Consider the following 19,366-nt stretch of genomic DNA (forward strand, 5'->3'; position numbering starts at 1 on the left):
AAACTTTCATTTGCAGCTATTTTCCCTCTTTATATTTTTTACAGTCAGTGCTAGCTTAAAATTGTAGTTACCTACCACTTGAGTATATCACTTAATAGTTCAATTATAAAAATATGCATTTTATTTGCATGGGTATATTTAGTAAATAATTGAAACTTAAAAAAATTACAATTTATAATTTTTCTGAATCACCGAAAATTAATTTAAATACCATAAAATACTTATGAATTCAAATACTACATTCAATTTAATGTTGTACTTATAAAAAAAAAAACTTAAATAAACAACGTCACACACTATTTGAATAAAAAACTAATTGTCATGTTTACATTGCATGTTATGAAAATAATAAAAATATGATGTGTATACATTTATTTTTTATTACGTCTGGAACAATGTAAAAATGCCCCTCTTTTTTATTGAGCTAAAACTGTGGATATTTGAGCTCACTCGGATATTTTTTTTACTCGTGTTGTTTCTAATGTCGATATCAAACGAACGAGAAAATTTACCTTGTAAACTATATAAAAGCCAATAAACTAACTGTTTGCAGGGATAGTAGATACTGAACCAATATTGACTTTTCACATTGCACGGGGTTAACTATAATATTCATCATTTAGTCAGGTTATGTAATAGCACAAAGTTTGATCAGTCTCAAGCTATTGACCAATGATGTATTATTTTAGAACTCGTTTTTTGACATATCATAATATCATAAACTGTTTATCATATGGCCAATCAACCAGCCCAAGGCTTATGTGAATATAGTTGGTAATCAATTTCTGTAGTTATGAAGACGGTTTTTGGCTGTATCACAGTAGTTATTTCCTACCACAAAATAATAACGATAAAACAAAATGAATTATATTTATCACATTATTTACAAAAACATTTAACTCAAAATACCAGTAGAGATGTATGTACCAGGTCCAAGTATATCAATATATCATGCTTGCATAATTTCATCCAAACATTCATATTATTGGTTATAGGTACAACTTTATACTTACGATGTCGTTTAAAACAAATCAGTCAAACATCAGAGAGACTTGTTATTATAACACATTCACTATAAAAGCCTTTGACCACGTCATGGTTTTCTGTCAATCGTTTGAATGGTGACGATATCGTTAGCCCACCGCTTTCTTGACGTTTAAAATAATAATATTTTTAGATTCAAATACAGCGTTGTGCCTTTATGGAAACATACCAAAAAAAAAAATCACCAGGATCTTGACGTAAACGTTACAAAAACACATTCATCTCCAATTCTGGTGGAGCCTGCAGTAACGTGCAGTGGACCGAAGTAGCGGTTTCGCCCACCCACCCTTCTACCCACAACCTTTGTTTATACCTACTACGCATTTCATTTTAAAACTATATTTTCAAGAAATATCCTTCACGTTTGGTCTCAGATGAAAAATACCCATTATAAATATGAAAGTAAATGACTCTTCCAATAGGCAGGTCGTCGAGACGGTTTCGCTAACTTAAAAAAAAAAGTAAGCTCGCAAATTACACCTTTCACATTCGTAATGTATTTTTTTATCTTTTATTTCGTATATCGATTGTTTAACATAATAATAATTTGCTTGACAAAATGTAACATGACGGCCACTCATAAAAATATATATATTTGTTATTCTCTTTATATTTTATTTTGACGGTGTCAATTTTAAGTGTCCATTTCGTCTAAAGATTAAAAACCAATTTTACGGATATTCATTTGGAATTATAGGTGATAGTCTTGTGGATATGATGCACAAATATCACAGTAAAACGATCCACTCAATAAACCCATTTCAAAAATACCGTATTTTCACAATGAATCATCTTTAACTAGGTAGTCGTGTCCACTTCAATCAATGTCAAATTCCTGGTAGACTCGAAACCTGCAATACATAAATCCACTGATTAAGCTTAAAATAAACATCAAGTGTTATACCCAATATGAATGCTTCAGCTTGTTATCACTGTCATTACTTACCATTGTATTGTATTCATTCACAAATCACTGTTAATTTATTTGGGTACTAGAAGTCTTTTTACTCATAGATAATCGTATATTTGATCTAAACATTTGTGGTTTTGTCGGTGTAGAGTATATTTGGAAAATACTTAGACTGAAGTTCTAAACAAACAAAAATGGTACTATTCTGTTTAGGTAAAGTATCAGATGCCATATTAACAATCGTGACGGAATGTCACAGTATCTTGAAATAATATGCATAGGTAAGGTAAAGGGCAAAGTGAGTTTTTCGGACATATTGCCCATTAATTTTAAGCAACATTAAAACATATAATTAATAAGATAAATATTATAGTTAAGACCTTTCATGATCACAAACGTAAAATAAATCGTTTGTATTGTTAATACTAAGACATGAAGATATTAAAATATGAAATTTCTATTTTTAAGCTTTACATATTAGTTTTTGTGTATGTTTTTATTTATTACACAACTATAAGATTATAAAAATAAATATATTATAACTTTAACTTTAAGAAGTTTTTGAAACATAGTACATTAGTGTAAAATATAATATAATATTAATAGTTACATGATTCTAAGATTGCAACTAACTTTAAGTTCTAAAATGTAATTCACCGAATTTAAAACCAATGAATACAAAGAAACTTAGCTCCAAAATGTGGTTGATATCAAAAAGTGTGCAACGTCGTACAGTATGTGGTTTTAGTCTAATGAAAATGAAAATGTACAATAACTTTCTATTAACAGTAATGTCTTAATAATTTAGCACTGATGCGTTATTATGTAGGTATAAATAAATATTATTAACATAATTCATAAGCTTAATACAAACATTGGTTGATGTTATACAACAATAATGTAAGGCCCCAATGTGTATCTCTGTTTTGGATACAAACCTGCATATTTTAATTCAGAGAAAATGCTCGTTTACTAGTGCAGTATATTTTCAATTCGTATAGGTGTGTTTATGAGCAAGCTGCCATGTGTATGATCTACATGTTTATTATATAGCTGTTTTAGCTATTATTTCAGTTTTACAGTGAAAAGTATAATTCAGTGAAATATATTTAAAATGTACGACTAATAAAATTGAAATTTAACAACACCCTTAGTTACTAGGAATTAATTGTTACTCAATTTAGGGTTCTACAATCACATAATATACGTACAATAAACCATTAGATTTTAACATGGTAAGTAATTTATTTCACAAACATTAATAGAAATTAATAATGGCATTGAAGGCACTTTGAAGTTAATGTCAATAAAAAAAAATGTCAGCTATGTATTGAATAATGATTTTATCGAAACATACTATGTAATTACTAATTACCAATAGGTATGAAATTAATTTCAAAATCAATTTTAAATATCAAACAAAAATTAATAAAAATTTTCAATGAAATCAAATTTGAAATTGTTTGTAATGATATTCAACCTGTATATCAAAATTAAAAAATTTTAATTAACGATTTATATCAAAAAAAAAAATGATTTTTTTATAACTCGTATATTCAAATTAATTTAAAATTGAATTAAAATTAAAAATTCAACAATAACCAACAGTTCAAACAATAATGTTCACCGGTATTCGGTGGGTAATTCCATTTTTTTAGTACTGTTTCACAGCCACGTAAAACAAAGTGAAAATGTAACGCTCAAACCAATATGCGGATATGGCTCGTAGGGTTAAATCGTAAAACCGTAAAATGGATATTTTAAATAAAAATAAAAAAGAAGAAGTTTGTTTAAAATTGTGTTAAAATCAGAAAAAAATTATAAATTTAAAAAATCAGTGCATTATTTTTAAATTTAATCAGAAAAAAACTAATATCGATTAGCAAAATTTAAATTGAAATAGAAAAATGTAATTTCGACTCCAAGCCTGGAAGGCCAATAGTATACATTTCATAGGTATACATATAGTTGTAGTGTAGAGGTGACAGTTTTAAATAAATAAACGTGGTAACTGGTAAGTATTTAAATTTCAAATGTTTTTTAAACGGTTCGAAATATTACTATGCGGATTTTCTTTGCTTTTTATCAATAATCCACAGTAAAAATAGTGTTTCTCAAAAAAATTATAAAACGGGAATAGTACTTTTTGAACGTCACCTATCTCCCAATTATCAAATTTCTCAGAGTACCTATGTATATTGATCATATTTCATCATAAATAACTATTTATCGTCTTGAAATAAGATGTCATCATTATTGTACCAACAGAAGTATTCATATTACATTGTGTTTCAGGTTCACCTAAACATTGCCACCAAATAATGTAGAACTCAAATGACTTTTTCAACATTTAATTATTTATTGTTTTCCATTAGTCTAATAACAGGAATCTACATAGTTCAAAAATTCGATTCATACCACACGGGATATCCTATAAAACATATATTTTTTTCTTCTGAGTTATATTTTTTGACTTATAATTCATTAATTCGATTTTTTTAATTTCAGAAGTCACAAATATCATCACTTAGAAGTTAGAAAATATTTATTTCCTAATTAGTTTTTAAAAATAATTTTTAGTTGTTAACCTATGGTTTTTATAATTTTTTTGATTTATTTTAAGTACATTTCTATAATCTCACAAACCATCAAAACTCTAGACTTGCTACTCAGTATATTGGTGAAAATAGTTATATTATTGACATAGGTGCTCATACATAGTACTCACTTTAATTACAATGTACATTTGAGCGAACGCAAATGTAAGTAAACCTTAATGAGAGATGTAAATAATCGTATATGTAAATAAATTGTGTATATTATAATTTCACAGCACGTCGCGGTCGTGTTTTAATTGTGATTTTCTCAATTCAATCGGAACCAAGCGAAGACAATGTTTTGTGTATTCAGTTACTGTACCTAACTGTATATTTAGCTTTTTTTTAATAACAAAATCATTGATAAAATAAAAGAAGTGAAAACAACTGCAAAAACTACAAATAAATTGAAACATATTAAAAATATATATACCTACCTATAATGTAATTACATAACACAGTCGAACGTAGAAATTTCAAAATCAACTGTGCCAATACTGACAATCAATTTTCGTAATGAAGGGAATTCTAGGTTTAACATTACTACCAGGGACTTATTGATATATTATTATGATAGATTTTAAAATGTAGACAAAGACACAACAATACCAAAATTATACCATCATTAAACGAATATGAGTTAAGTCCACACATAATGATTGAGACTTATATTACTTTGGTAGTAAAAAAAAATACCTATAAATATTGTGTTTATCAGTTCAGTCGATTGGTATATTAAAAGAATCAAAAAATATTTTTGAGATAGTCACAAAAATGTAGTTTGCAAGTCACATTTCTAATAAATAATTTTTAATTTCCCAAAAATTAAAATAATCAATAAATTCATATTAAAGCACTGGGAATCGTATGACGTCTGGTCTATATTTTATTTTTCAATAATAACAATTGTATTTTTGGGCGAAATATATAATATTATGTACATATTTTATAGATAATTATTAAAATCAAATAATTACTTTTGTTTATGGGTTATAAATTTGTTAATGTTTCAACTTTAAAAAGTATATTTCAAAATCTTAAATAAACGCATATAATAATATTTTTTAAGATCGTGTTTAGGTACATATATTTGCATATCTTTAAGAGAATTGTTCGTTGTTTTATAGCGCATAAAATTTAAAATGAAATAAATAAAACTCTAATAAAAACAACCGCCCTTAAAACAGTAACCAATGATGCGTTGAATGCCAATGTCCATTTTTTTTTTATGTTAATCAAATACTGCATTTGTTTGTTTAGTAATACAATATGATGTAAAAATATACAATGATTCGAAACCACGTTTGTTTTTTTTTTTTTTTTTGTACAATGCATCGCACATATAAGTTTATAGATTTATTAAACAAAACATAAATATACCGAACATTAGGTAATAATTACAGTTCCTCTATTATAGTAACTCACATTTATTTACCTTCGGAGCAGTGCTCTAGAAAGTGGTAAAAGTCAAATAAATAGAAGTGCTAAATATTAAAAAGCTCTATAAATCATATTATATTTTATGGATAGAAAACATGTCTGGCCGAGTTGAAAAGAAATTTTAAAATGTGAATGCGCCAAACGGTGGTTAGCGAGGCACTTGGTCTAGTATATTCAGTACACATACATTTATTTTCAACAAATCAATAAAATATCATATAACCAAATAATATTATGTTGTACAAAGTATTTTATGAGTAGGTAGGTCGTAGGTAGGTATTTCGATAGAACTCAGTATAGCTCACTATATTATACTGGTATTATTATATTTCACGTATGGCCTCGAACGAGGTTTTCCCTCATCATTTCTCGCTAATTTTGACAATCTATTTGAAATATTTTTAAAACAAAAGTTTGAAGCATATCATATGCATCACGTGTTTTTACTTTTACTGTAGTCTACCTTCGCTGTTCGTTTTTCGTAGTGATCAAATGTGGTAATAAATGTAAAAGTTTTATGTCGAGTATAGTGTCTAACATGATCCCTGTGATATTTGCAATTACTTGTTTACATTTAATACGTACGCTGTTCGTATAGAAAAGATTTGGAGATAAATTTTAATATAGGTACTTCGCCTGCATACACTTGTGCGAATAAAATATTAAACATTGTGCAAACAAGATCCAAAAATATATAAACCATTAAACTATGTTATATCCTTTAAAATTAGTAGTAACTACACGTTGTTTATACATTGAGTTTCTATGAACTTTGTACGGAATTTCCACTAAAGGTTCTTTCGAATAATTTAACGCAATGCATCATTTACATTGAACTTTTTATTCCGTCCCAATATTCATAATATAATGGCAAAAAATATGTATTGTTTTTTTGCTTTTTACTCGTGTACTGAACAGGATTTTTTATAAATAATTATTCTCTTTAAAAAACAGTGATTTATTAAATTTGTTTATTTTAAGTTACATTCAAATATTAATCGGAACTTTGTTGAACGGTAAAACCATAATATTGGTACGATTTATTACACAGGAAAGGTCAAATCAATTTATTTCATATTCATGTTCAGTTACATAGTATGTAATAAATTAATATGGACCAATATAATATGGTTGTTATAGGCTTCAGAGCAAAAATAAGTGGTTGAATACAAAAATGAATACCAGAATAATACGTTTTATTTTGTAGACATTTATAAGTAGGTAATTTTATGTTTTTATTATTTTTAACAGAACCATATGAACATTGGATAAAATTTATTTGTGTTTACTAATATCTAAAAAGTAGTAACTAAGGAAATATTATAATTAAATATCCTTGTTTGAAAAAAAATGTATCCTGTAGAATGCAATTATAAACGTTAAATCGTATTTGAATAGTCTCGTTTATAAAACATAGTAACCTCAATAGGTAGGTATAACAACATTAGCTAGTTTAGATTAGACTTTATGTGTAGCTATTATAAATCAAATCGTTCATCTTGATGATCGGAGACGGTGGGATTATTTTCTTTAAATTTCCAAGTCTATGTCATTTGTTAGTATATATAATATTATATGTTGTTTTGTTAAAGAATATTAATATATTTAAATTCAAAAGGGCCAGAAAATAAATAAAAACTGAAAAAGTTAGCAACGTTTAGTGAACCAGCTGCGACGTTTTCAAAGCTTAACTATTTTCTCGGTGACTTGGACAATTTACTGAACACGAGAAAAAAAGCCATTGCGATATTGTCAAAATTAAATTTTACCTAATCTCATTTAGACTGAGAGATCTAGCAATAGAAATGAATAATATATTTTACTTTAAATAATAAGCCTGAATTTCAGTTTGGCTTCCACTCAAAAACTTAAATTAAATCAAAATCATATACTCTACTAATCTATATAAAAACTATAAATATTATAAGACAATTTAAAGAAATATCAAAACATAAAAAGACAATCACATTAATAGCTTTTTGAGATCATTAACAAAATCAGAACAAATAGTCCAAAACCTGAACAGGTAATTTGTTATAATAAATATAATATTATATCTACCATAATGAACATTAAAAAATTAAAACAATAATAAATTACAAACGTTATTAGACAATTTATGATGTAATTTGTGATTTAAGACTTGTAAAAAAACATATTTTAATTGATGGTGGGAAACTCTGTGGACATTTTAAAATACGTGGTGTCACCTACGACAGCTGAGATGAATCGCACAGCTACGCAGGTTTTATTATAATAATAATATAATATAATTGATTGTGGCGCTGGCGTGTGCCATTAATATAGCTGGCATTTTTAACATTTCTGCATATTATTATAAATGTATAATATAATTGCCATTCATATTTTATCAATACACAAATAAAAAATACTAACCGTCAAAATGTATTAAAATGATATTATAATTATTATTAAAAGTGATAGTTCAATAATATGTTATGAAGTTAAATTATCATACATTATTAGTTATTACTAATAACATCATTACTAATTTGACATATTATTATTATACAAGTTGAGTACTTGCGTATAGATATATTACTGTTTATAACATCATAAAACCACATTTTTGCAATCGTACATATAATTAAATCCATGTATTTAATATATGATATATTTACTAAATAATAATCTCTATTTTTAGAAAAAAAATTACAAATATTATAGGTATATTGAATATATTTGCGTGTTCATGCGGATCCCGGATTTCAATGCAAAGAGAATTTTTTGTTTTTTTGGGTGCTCTAGAACAAAGCACTTCAAGTACATAATTCGATCTATGTAACAGATACGTACTTCAAGTGTGAAACTTTTATTTTGAACTGTTTAGAGTTTTTAGTGCGTATTTGTTAGGTATACATTTTTCCAGTTCGTATATATAGTGTAAAATTTCAAATTAAATAATTCGAAACAAAATCTATAGACATTTTTGTAGATTTAATGCATTGCACACAACTTAACACTTATCGGGTATGAAATAGTTGAACAAAAAATTACTTACCGAAGTCTAACACTATGTTTGGATATTAGCATATGAATAATACAGCCGAATAAGATAATGTTGTTTTAGGGTAAAAACCATTGCCGGTGAGCCATTTTGAATTTTTGTTATGGAATTATTAAACTTAGGTACTATTGTATAAAGTGATTTATAAAAAAAATAAAAACGTTTTCAAGTAATTTATTAGGGGCATTATTTTGGTCGAATGTGTGGCGGATTAGTGATACTGATTATACGGTCCTCATAATATCATAATAATAATATTTAACCACAATATAAATTATATATATCCAATACAGTATATTATCCTTTATGCACAGTGGTATGACCAAGGGAATTTGGATATTTAGTGGTTGTATGTGTTATAACCGCCCTCTCACAATCAGAAATTTATTTTTAATAATTCAAATTTATTGAATGCTTTTGAGATGAACAATACAATGTTATGGTATCTGCGTGACAAATGACAATATTGTACACATATTATCATTCCGTTCAGGTGTATGAAAAGTCATCAATTTTGGTTCTAAAAAAAATTTATCTGCTACTTTGGCATGACTGTCATAGCTTATCAGATGGGATGAAACAGTTGATAAGATTATAAAATGGTAACGATAAACTATAATAATTGAAAAATGGTCTTTATATTATATCGATTTTATTCTGTGAGGTTTGTAATTTTATATTTTTTTTCTAACTATTTATTTTTGAGTTTTATCTATGTTTTTGGTATATGATCATAAATTCATAACTATTGTTTAATGTGGACGATTATTGTTATAAAAATTATTATTTTTTGTTTTGATAATAATATATTATATTAATTGTATACTGTTACTTGATTTTCTATACATTAACCCAATTTTACCCGTTTTTTTCGTGGTGGAGTACACAAAAAAAAGGTACTTGTAGCGGAGCTTACATTATGCACCCCTTTTTGTTCATATGTGCCCAAAAGCTTCTGGTAAGATGATAGGAACTAAAGTTGTATCAGCTATGTCCAGAGCCTACCCTAGTCAGAAATATGAGTTGTTGAAAGGACAATTTGATTAGCTAAGAACAAATACCATACAAATTCATGTCAATAACATGCTGGCGCTAATATTTGGTAAAAAAGTTATAGTTTCACTTTGGGGGATGGGGGCTGGAGTCACATTATGCCAGCCCTCTCGTACTTTTATATAAATAATTCGTAAATAATAGTCATGAAAAAATCATGCTAATGGCATGGTAATTATTTGCATAGTTTTTTTAAAGTTCATGGATGAGGGGTCAGTTAAATGTACGCGACAACCAATGCGGATTTGACATTTTCATAAAGTGATAAAAAATGAATTTGAAATTATAAATATTTAATTTTGTTTTTTATTATTTAAAAAATTGTTATTTCTCTAGAAATTACAGATATACTTTCAGAAACACCAGTAGGTAGTTTATATTTTGAAAGCCATAACCTCAGACAGTCAGCTCCGTATACTATTTAAGATATAATTGCTCCAGGGTAGCATTACATTACAATATCAAAAATGTTCTGATGGTATAGGTATATAATATTATGTTTGGTACAATCATCTCCTTTGAATGTAATGTTTGTTCTCGTTATACTCCCCTCTCCCCACACCACCCTTAAAAGAAATCCTCAAGTTACGCCATTTTCACACTTTTAATATATTATAATACTCAGGTATAACATAAACGAAGCGTATACCGCACCTAATTAATTATTATTGATTTGTCTGATATTGTATAGTTTTTACTTTGGTGAGAGAGAAGAGATAAAATAATAAGCATGCAGCAAATTCCAGCATCGGATATTTTATCTAGCTTATACTTTTATTAAAACCGACGTTTATCAATGTTTTTCAATATTTTTGCAACGATTTTTTTTTAAGTTCGGGTTAAAACTTCTGATAATTGCGTAAAAAAATGTTAACCAATTATAAACACTGTACCTAAAATACCTAATTTTCTGACAAAATATACTCTTTCCTTCCTATTGTAAATTTTATGACTTTATATATTATAGGTATTGCAAAATTAATGCAACGAAAATCTGAGCATTTAATAATAAATTTACAACCTAGCCTGTTATGAAAAGTTTTTTAAGGGGTTTACCTTTTAATTATGACGAATTACTTTAAGTTTATGTTGGTAGTATTTTTTAGATATTTTTTTACATAGTAAAATTCTTTTACGGGGTATCAAAAATTAATGTTTTAATACAAGGTTATATTATTACTTCACTAAGCGTTCAAAATCTTTAATCATAATTTGTATGTTCTCGGAACTGAATGTGCAAAAAACCAACTATATTTAAAACTCTATTTATAGTAAACCAATCTGTGTATACTCAGATAAGTTTTTCGAATACTATATAAAATATGGTTTATCATGATTGGATTCAAATCTATAAGAACATAAAATATAAAATAATTTATCATACCAGTGTCCTGCGCCAAAATGATCGAAGAGTTACGAGTGCCCAATATAATGGCTGTCCGGTTTTTTGTTTTTTTATTTTTTCGTGGTACCTTAAGATTAGTCGGATGCGAATAAATTTATGTGTGAAAAATAACTACCTGCAGCATGTTGTTTTCGTTCTATGGTAATTTTTTTTAATAAACGATTGTAACAAATACACGAAATCTCGTTGTATTTGATCAGGCAATAACAGATGTCACTGGCTGAAATTTTATTCTGGTGGTGAACCGTAACCTGCAAACTACTACTGTGATGGTTATTTCTCAGAAACGTCGACAGGATTTCCACAGAATTAATCACAGTCGAGTCCGCCATCGAATGATTTACACGGAGTTTGAGTATATTTTACGCCGAATATATTTTAATTAAAAAATTCGTGACTCTAATGGAACAATCTTATGAATTATGTAGATGACTGAAAAAAACAAGAGTCATTTCACATCGGGTTAAAATACCTGTTCAATTTCATTTGTATATGTGTCGATAATAGCTTTGACTGCGTGGTATTATTAAACGTGGACAAATTTATTTGTTGTTGATTTATTTAATTTTTTATACGTACAGAGGTACAATTTTTTTGTTACAAAATAAAGTGTATAATGTATAATATTTTAAGTATTTTTTTTTTTTATGATTTTAGATCCAGTTAAAAATTATTATCCACTTTAGCTGCAAGCGTATTTTTATTCTAAAGACGATCTAGCAAAATAACTTTTAATGTAATTTTAATTAAAAACATTTTTTACATTTTAATTTGATTACGAAATGGTAACATTTTTCATAAAAACCTCCACTTAAAAATATTTTTCAGTTGTTTGTATTGTATAATACCTACTATAGGTACTTGTTTTTTGAAATAATATTGTAACTCATCGAAAATGAATATGAGAATAACATCCAAAAATTAATAATCTTGTTTTATAGTTGTGTTAATTAGGTATACCAAGGTAATATACAAACATTAATTTTTATTGCATAGTTACCTATTGTCTGGATATTGAGTGTTTTGTAGTCGCATGGTTAAATGTAAATAAGTTTTCTAAATTGAACTGTAGTACCTGCGAGCGCAGTTGTACAGTTGTAGAGTGTTTTCAGTTCATGCACTGATCGAGTTCCGTGCTGACTACTTAACATTCAATCGAGACATTCCTAACTACAAATAAATTAAATTATTCTGCACTTTGTCTCTTTCTATGCATTTTGATGGTATACACATAAACCAATCACCGTCGTTTATTTGATTGGGTCAAATTTCTCTCTCACCATGTGTAGTACACATGGTTAAACTCTAAAAACCGTATTGGTAGGTATGGGTACTTGATTTGCTCAAATGAACTACACTAACATGAATTATAATAACATGATTTTTTTTCCCCCTTTGTGATATTTTTTTACCTGAGTACTTATTTAATAGTCTAACTGATTTAGGTCAAGTAGTTATGCAAAAAATATTATACTGATCAACGATAAGTTTTCCATTCCTTTGATAATGCATATAAATACGTGATTTATTTTTTTTATTTAATGATAACATAAAATATTATTTTTTTTAATTGAAAATATTATTATTTCATGATAAGTAAATGTTAAATTTATTTAAATCTAAAATGATTTAGAAAACATGTACATAATATAAAGTGAATTTAAATTTTAAAATAATAAACGTATGTTTACAATCAGGGTGAATTCATTAACTTAAAATAATAATTCTAGATTATCATAACCTATAAAAACGATCATTTTATTTTGATATACATTTTTTTAGGGAACTTAAAGGAACAGCACACTCAGCAATTTCAGGTCATGAGTATAATAGTTTTTGAAATATAACAATAAGAACTACTCAGAACTTTATCCAAACATCATATTTTTTTACTAAGGTTAGGTAAACTATAAAGCCGGTAAATCATACCATTAATTTTAGCTGTCCCTGCAGGCTATCATTGTGTGAAACTTTTTTCAGTAGATACATATAAAACTAGTTGTTGTATAAGTCTCAATATTTAATGCAATCAATATCATTACTGTTAGTTTCCGATCTTTACTCTGAGTGAAGTCCTTTTTTTTTGAGAATTATTTTAGCTTTGATTCACAAAGTTTATAGAACAAGATTAATACATTTACAAAATAAGCTCGACCTAACCACAAATACTGCTGCTTATCATTGTTTATTAAAGTCTAAGCTTATTGTTAAAACCCATATTGCAACAATAACAACAACAACAACCTATATACAAACCTATATACTTTCCATTAAGCCGTGAGAAAATTATTAACGAGCAATGAAAGTCAGAATTTCCTGAATAATCTTGCATGAACAAATAACTTCACTAGAACTTCTACTAAAGAGCCTATAATATTACTCATAGGTAACTTCAATAAATGGATATACAGGTGTACTCTCACCGGGCCGCCCGCGGTTACCGCAAATACCATGGCCAATAATTAAACCGGCAGATACATAACGTAATCAAACCATCATCGTTGGGGTGGTGAGAACGGTATACCTAGTACCTACATTAACTAGCGCATAAACTTTTTATTTTATTTCTTCCGTCTTTGATCGATGTACATCTTCTAGGTACAATTTAGGTACACCCACTATTTGCTGCAGTTTGCTTGCACTTGTAATGCTGCAACTACCGCATAAGTGCACCGCCTCCTGCAGGTTTTCGTCAAATGCATATTATAATAATACCTAAGATATGTATTATAATATCAATTCATAGAAATATATTTTAATAATGACGTCTTGTAAAGAAAATGTGTACTCCAAAAATAAATGGTTCCTGTAATTTTATTATTAAATATTATGAATATACGTACGCATTGTATGGTAGTCCGATAAAAGTATGTTTTTGTACGAATAAATAAATAACCGAAGAACCGCACTTCCCGCCCGATGCGCAGAGCACAAAAAATCAATGCTTAAAAATGATTTAAAATTTTCATTTAAAATACATAGGTACTATATATAATATTATTATTTTCAGTTATTTTGCACAACTGACGTAATAAGACAGGTATGAAAAATGTGTTTGGATGCTCTGAAAACAAAACATGCTAATTAAAGATACTTGATTGTATTGCGATGTATTGTAAATAATGATATGGTCGGCTGCATAGTACAACCATATTATACTTATTATAATAATCTATCTGCATTTGAACATCACTAATTCTGCATAAAATAAATCTTATTTTCTTACATTCGTTAATAGTATCGTAAATTAAAAATATAATGTAAAATAATCGATACTGATATTAATGAAAACAAAAATAAAGGTCGTGCAGGTCGTGCATTATTAGAAGCAGAATCAAAAATACTTAGTGAAGAAAAAAAGAAAGTAAGCTAATAACCATTGTAATAAAACCTTATTCAAAAAGAAAAAAGAAGTATTTTCCGCTCCAAAAATTCACGAAAAGAAAATTAAACGAATGGAATAATGGTTAATATTAATATTGTACCCAATAAGTCTTTATTATTTATTCAAACGTTTTTATTTTATTGTTATGATTTTGTAATTTTGTAAGTCGAAGAAAAATGACGGTATTGATCAACGAGCTATCTTGTATACCTACATTTTATATTATATTTAATATTATACATGTATATAATGTACAAAAACACAAGATCAGGCTACTATTAGGGGAAGTATAATGCGCAAACATTCCATCCTTCCATCAGTGGTGGAAAAAGGGACTTCTTTAATATTACAACAATACTGCAATACATAATAAAACAAACAAAACAAAGAAGTAGTTGAAATATTTCGCTATACCAAATAAATATTAAAAACATTATCGTAGTCGGTACGGGCACAGGCTATTAGACCGGAATAAAATAAGTTTAATTTAACCATTTATGATTTATATTATAAAATTCTAACCAAAAAATTCAGATAGTTAATCCGACAAACCCGGAATCGTCAAACTCAGATATTCAGATTCTTTATCCGTTCCTAAAATATTTATGTACAATTTTCAGGAATTCTCCTGTAAGTAATATAAATATTTTTTCGTCCCTTTTATATTAGCTCTCTTTGCCATTAGCTATTCTCTTTCTCATCGTTCTATTCTGTTGCTTACTGTTACATTTATAATTCATGGTGTTGCATTGTAGTCACCACTTACCTGCAGCTATTATAAGTGTAGGGCACAGATTTAAAGTGCTCTAAAAACCATGAAAAACATTTAAACATCCCATAAGTCGGAAAGTAAAGCCTGAACTCTAACCTCCAAAAAATCCACGGTCTCTTGATTTTTTCTTGCAGGTTTCTTGGAGGTTTTGTCAAAACGTATATAAATAGTAACAAAACTGATCTAAACCTAACCTGTAAACATGGACGTGTAGGGTTGACTGGAGGGTTCTATTTCATCTTCCGGTTTACATTTCAGAGGTTTACCTTCGCGCTAGAACATCTCATGTATGGCCACTTTAAGACCTCTAGAGCTGCTAAAAATATGAAATACAACTATCGCAAATATTTGAAAATGATATGACGTCAGAAATAAACACGACGCACCAATAATGACTAATTAAAATGTCTTATTTTCTGACGAATTCAGAGGACCGTCTCTCAGTCGTTTACGATGATAAGCGTTATCGTGAATATTCATATAAAAATAAAACCAGTAACGATTTTTCACTAAAATATTACATGTTACAAAAACTATTTCTGTTTAATGAAAATTATAATATTATGATCATGGCTAAAATATACAAACTATTATTGCGTATATACCTACCCATTCTCCATAAATTACAAGTTTCGTGATAAAAACGAAAGTGTCAGAGTAAAGGGAATCAATCATTTTCAAGTTTAAACCTAACTATATATGATGGTACGAAAAATTGATATCTTCCGGTACGCAGCCATTTTTTTTTATCTGTTGATAACAATCCATATCTATATTTCAACCATGGTTATAATATTTGAAAGAAAATTATATTATTTACTTTATTCTATGTTAAATACCCTCATTTCTAATTAGTAGGTAGATGAAATGTGTAACTTGTGCACTTAATGTTTATTTCACTGTGATTAAAACAAATGTTTTGGAAATCCCCTGAAGAATAAAAAAAAACCAAAATGCAAAAAAATGTTTCATCTTTTAACTAAACGGTAATAATTAATGGAATTTTTTTGAAGGTTGGGAAAAGCATATTATACCTATAGACAACCACAAAATAATTAGTCCCAAAATAAATAAATACCTACCATCTTTAATAACAGCAGGTGTCGGCATCTCTCTTGAGTTTTCGCACTACTATTCCTGAAATAAAACTGCTATTGGACATAATTCTGTCCCTCTATTACGTAACATTGAATGTCGTATTGAAATTACAAAGGAAAAAATTCCACTCAGAGTTGTTGATAGGACATATACACAACTTATAAGCAATGTTTCCAAGAATAAACTTAAGGCACGAGGCATCGTTCGTGTATTCGCGGAACTCTGGAAGTAAAAGCGTCTTCGCCGCATACAGTTAATGAAGTGTCCTTAACCCAAGTGTCAAACAAGTAATTACTACTGTAAAGTTCTTATGAACAAATACACAAGCCTCCGTTGCTCGTTAAGGATATTAAAATATTATTTTGTGACCATCAGGAAAAAAAAATGTACCTAGTTAATATAATATGATGTATTGTGTTGAATAATTATTCATAATAATAATAATTCATATTGCAGGTTTGACATAACCGGCCAAGCCAGATTAATATTGCTGTGAATTTCTTCAGGAATTTAGAGTGAAAAAAATTAAGATACTTCCAATTTAATTTCTGCTCGAACGTTAAGTAATTAATCAAGTTGTATATATGCAAGGCGGATAACTATTAATAAAACACGACAGACATTCCAACAAATAACATAATATTTTACAGAATATTATTAAACTCAGTTTATAAATTATAATTCACATTTCACTGTATATAATATATTTGGTTTTATTCCTTAAAAGTAATATAAAAATACAAATGCACACTATACCTTATAGTTTATAAACAAATGTATATTTTATTCTTAGCTATAGCTATTGACTGAAAAAAGCGAGTTTGTAATTTATGTCGAATTAATATTTGTCATATTTTTAAATGTTACTTGGAATAAGAATGATTACTGTGTGTTACCACTATAGATAACCAAATATAAATAATTGTTTTAAGGAATGGCGTTTGGGTTTCATTTTATTTCAACGCTATGTCAAGCGCTATGGGTACATAATATATTGCATGTATAGTCATATAGAAATAACTCAAATAAGCACTAAATAACACCTATCTATAGCGTCTTGATGAAAAAATGAAATTTATATTGAAAGTTAAATTGAGAGTTACTTTTTAATAATAATTTATTGGAACATTATAATATCATATTGAGCTAACTTCTCACCCGAAACCCCGCAATTAATTTTAAATCTATATAGAAAGAAAGGTATTATAAGTACGTAAAACTTTTAGAGCCATTATTTTAGTACCCAAGACAAATTCTTTCCAAAAAAATCAAACTTTGCTGTAAAAGCATTAGTTTCCTCGAGTCACCAAGTAGCAGGTAAAATTCAGTTTATTACGGTTTAATACGGTTTTCAATCTATAAATAAATTTTATTTACCCTCTTTATTCTTTTTTATATTCTGTAAAAAAAAAAAAAGAATTGATAAAAGTTTATTTTTGCCTGTTGTATTATTCATTTTTTCCACCACAGCCAAATTGTTTATATTAAATTATGCATTACACATATGACAATATAATATGTACATTATTATAATATACTCGTATGTGATGATACAATAATTATAATTTTTTATCTTGTGAACTTTTTTTTACTTAATACGCAATGTTTTAGAATTAGGATCTTTGTTGACCAATAATTAACCAATAAATTACTCAATCTAGCACGATAAGATTTGTTTTGTATAAACACTTTAGGAATCATTTACACCACATTTACATTAATAGGCGAAATACTCAAAACTGATTAGAAAATCCTCTGTTATATTGGTTATTATTATTATTAATTAAGAGTTTCTTTCTTAAAACTATCTTCGCAGTATATACCTCGACAATTTCCCTTTGATTAACTTCATTTCCTACGATGGGTGACATAAAAACACAGGGCAATGTGTATCAATATATAGATAATGGATGAGACAGTTTCAATAAACACTGAAGTCTAGTAAACATGATTTTACTACCTAGGTATAGGTACTATATTGTTTACAATTTCAAACCATAAAACTGTGTATCGGTTTGCTGATGAATAATATTTTATTGTGTTTGTACAGCATAATATAATATAAACAAATTTATACGTACACAATTGTTACTGTTTTATCATTAAACAAAACCACGATCACAGATAATATAAATATTTATTTTAAATTAATTATAAAATACAATAAGTAGAAACTTAAAAAAAAAAAGAATGAATTCAATTAAAATGGAACTGATTGTTAAAAATGTTAAATGGAATAAAATCAATTCAGATCGTAGTTTATAAATAAAGGCATGAAAGGCATGAAATTAAAAAGCACAACATTTTTCTGTTTGAAATGGCACTGTCTAAATGCCCGCTCTCTTGATTAGTGATAAGTATTGGTAAAAGCAATACTACTTATTTAAGATAATATTTTTTTTAAACTATAATTAAATAACCAACATGTATTTTATCTAGATATACAAAAGACGCATAACATGACGTAAATGACGACAATTTACCATTCATTTTGCACCTAAAAGACTTCTGTGAAAACCATAAATCATATCTCTAAGCTCTACATTTCCAACTAGAATTTCAAATTTGTAAACAAAACAGGTGCACATAATAACACTCAATCTACTTTTCATAGTCATCGTATACATATTACCT

The 19,366-nt window shown here is 27.6% G+C and overlaps 1 long non-coding RNA gene across 1 annotated transcript in view; it reads right to left on the minus strand.

Annotated features, from left to right (window-relative positions):
- Positions 1–1,374: 1,374 nt before the first annotated feature.
- The window catches only part of LOC111034938, a 46,949-nt gene continuing 28,957 nt past the window's right edge, over positions 1,375–19,366 (minus strand). Inside the window, exon 3 of the long non-coding RNA XR_002604598.1 lies at positions 1,375–1,895. This is a non-coding gene — a long non-coding RNA (uncharacterized LOC111034938). The remainder of the gene's footprint in view (positions 1,896–19,366) is intronic.

The sequence above is a fragment of the Myzus persicae genome, unplaced genomic scaffold (genome assembly GCF_001856785.1).
Source record: "Myzus persicae strain clone G006 unplaced genomic scaffold, MPER_G0061.0, whole genome shotgun sequence".
Classification (NCBI taxonomy): Eukaryota; Metazoa; Arthropoda; class Insecta; order Hemiptera; family Aphididae; genus Myzus; species Myzus persicae.